Source organism: Triticum dicoccoides, chromosome 1A, assembly GCF_002162155.2.
Source record: "Triticum dicoccoides isolate Atlit2015 ecotype Zavitan chromosome 1A, WEW_v2.0, whole genome shotgun sequence".
In the NCBI taxonomy this organism is placed as follows: Eukaryota; Viridiplantae; Streptophyta; class Magnoliopsida; order Poales; family Poaceae; genus Triticum; species Triticum dicoccoides.
Genome location: NC_041380.1, coordinates 9,241,645 through 9,244,471, shown reverse-complemented (window position 1 = coordinate 9,244,471; position 2,827 = coordinate 9,241,645).

Sequence of the window (2,827 nt, the reverse complement as noted above, 5' to 3'; positions counted from 1 at the left end):
CCTAGTATCATTCATAGAAAATATGTAAATCTTACCGAAGTGTTTACATTTGCAAACGAGGGCCCAAAAAGACTAGGAACTACAAACTTGCCCATGGACACATGCTAGCTGCATCAAGGAACCGACACAAATTGTGTTGCCTTCAGTTCAGAAATATTTGGTTCTGCAAGGCCACTGGGAACATGCACAATTCTCCGTTCGTGTTTTTCTGTATGTTGTTCCGGTAAACATCTGCCTCCGCACCGTATTAGCTTTGCATCCATTTCAGATTGTATCAGTTTCTGTATTTTTTTCCGAGGATTCTTTATTTAGTTTCTGTTTTTGGGAATGAATTTGAAAACAAATGTGATACGTTTTCATCCTAGAAGTGTTTGGCCGATTCTGCCCTGCTGACTTCAGTTTAGAAATATTTGAAAATAATTACACATCGGTTGGGTATTTAAGCCACATGGTATGTGCTCACGGACCCAAAACTTACTGTGCACAGTCGCAGGGCCACGTTAAAAAACTGTAACAAACTCATTTCAGTCAGTAAAACCACAAAAACATGTGTGACTGAGGGTACATAACAGATGTGCCCAAAATTTCGACCGTGTGTGATGCTGACCATGGGCAATGTCAGTATCACAAAATACTGCGGTGATGGTTTTTGCAAAAAAAAAAAAACATTCAAGTTTCTGTAAAATGGCCTTTATACAATGGTGGTAGGTACAACTGTCTAGTGAACGGAGCTTTCATATTTGGAAGGATGGAATACTTGCTTCAAAGTTCAGTTCACAGTATTGCACATAATTTGGGCTTGTTCAAAGTCGATCAACACGGCGATTGGTTAATTAATTCGATCAGTTTTGTGACTTTTGTCACACGTTAACGTCTACAGGAGGCCACTTGTCATACATTTCAAAGGAAAATTTTAGGGAAGTTGCACATGACTTGACCGGGTTCATTCGGGCCAAGGCAACTAGTCATTTGGCTAGTCACCTCCCAACCACATCAACATCAACACACACATACACAGTATATTTGACTGGATGTTGTTCTACCAAGTGTTTAACAATTAGAGCACCTCCAATAATCCTTATCAGACATGCCATCAGGTTGCACATCATCTTTTTTTTATACTAGCATTGACGCGAGAAATGTGCATGGAGACAAAGGAGTTGTTTCTTCAACCAAAGATTGTATTTTGCATACACATCTATTTTTTGGGACCTTAACTTGAACAAAAGATTTATTAATGCAACATTTCTTAAAATTTTGTGAAAAATCAGTAGTTTGAGTTTTAGCAAAGCCGTATTTGTCACAACAGATAAGATAGCGTGAATTAATGTCAGCCTTTGTTTAGAGTTAGGAGTACACGAATTAACACACAGCCTAGATTGATATATTGCGAGTAAGAAAACATATTGCCAAAGAAATTATTCACCAAAAAAGTAGTACATGATTTCCATGCAAGCAGCCTGCATTTCTTGATCATCTGATCTGTTTGACTTTACAGCCAACAAGCTTGCCCAACTGTTGAATTCCCAACAGTAGAAAATTTTCCGACTTTTAATTCATTCCATGGGAAACTGACGGACCAGGAGCACAGATGCTTCCAGCTTCACTTGCAGTTCCTTTTATCAAGATAGTCACCTGCACATGGATCCAAAAAACAGGGTAAGATAGGTAGCTATATGTTAATCGCCTCAGCGGTGAGGTGGTTACTAATACTCCAAAATCGACTAGAGTTTTGATTTGTGTGACAGAGTAAAAAAAATCAACATTACTCTATCATGTAGATTTAAAACCTAGTCAATTTAATTCTTTGCCGAAGTTAGAAAAAAAGACACTTTTAATATGCTAACAAGAAAATCTGACTACAGAAAAAAAAAACATGACCACATATTCATTGTATTGGGTTGGAAAGTTGTGTGGAAAAGGTAATACCAAAAAGGAGTTATATGATCGGATCAAAATCATGCACTTGTCATCTAAAAATAAGTAGAAAATCATGCACACTTGTGACATGTGATCTAGAACTGCTTACAAAAACCATTTGGCGGCGCCGATGCAGGATGGGTTTCAATTGGACGGGCGAGCACGATGATGAGTAATTGAAGGAGCATTAGCAGCAACATTGGTAACGCGATAGACCAGGGCCTTCTGCTTCTTGCCATCTTCTCAGAACTTCAGCAAGAATGGGGAACAAAAAATGGTGCTAATAGCTGCTAGCAAACCTGGTGGAGAATCTGAGGCATCGATCTGTGTGGCTTATATACTCCCAACTTCCGAGTAGATGCAGAAGACTGGGTCTTGGCCTTTCTAGCATGCTCGGAATTTTTAAGATTTCACAGATCAACTAAATGTCAATTCACACCTAACAGAATAAATTGCATAAAACCACCACCTTGAGGGTTAGGTTTGCGAAAAACACTAGGATACAGTTTCTCTGTAGAAACCACCACGTCTTGTGTAATCGTTTTGCAAAAACCACTGATTGACGGATCTGCCTCTGTTAAGCAAGATTATGACAGATGGGGCCCGCTGGTCAGACTGACGTGGCATCGCTTAACATCTGACATGTAACGGCGATGTGTGGTAACGTTATCATCATGTGCTGCTTTGTGGGGTCCACTTGTCATTGGAAAAGAAAAAAGAAAAAAAAATCTGTTTCTTCTCCACCCAGCCACTGCCCGTCCCGTCCCCGGACTAAGATAAGGGTCGTCGTTGCCACGCCCAGGTCGACGTAGAGGCCGCCGTTGCCGTGCCTAGGTCGGCGTAGAAGGCCGCCGCCAATCCCGACCCCAGCCGAGGCAAAGACCTGCCGTCGCCGTTGCCGCACCCA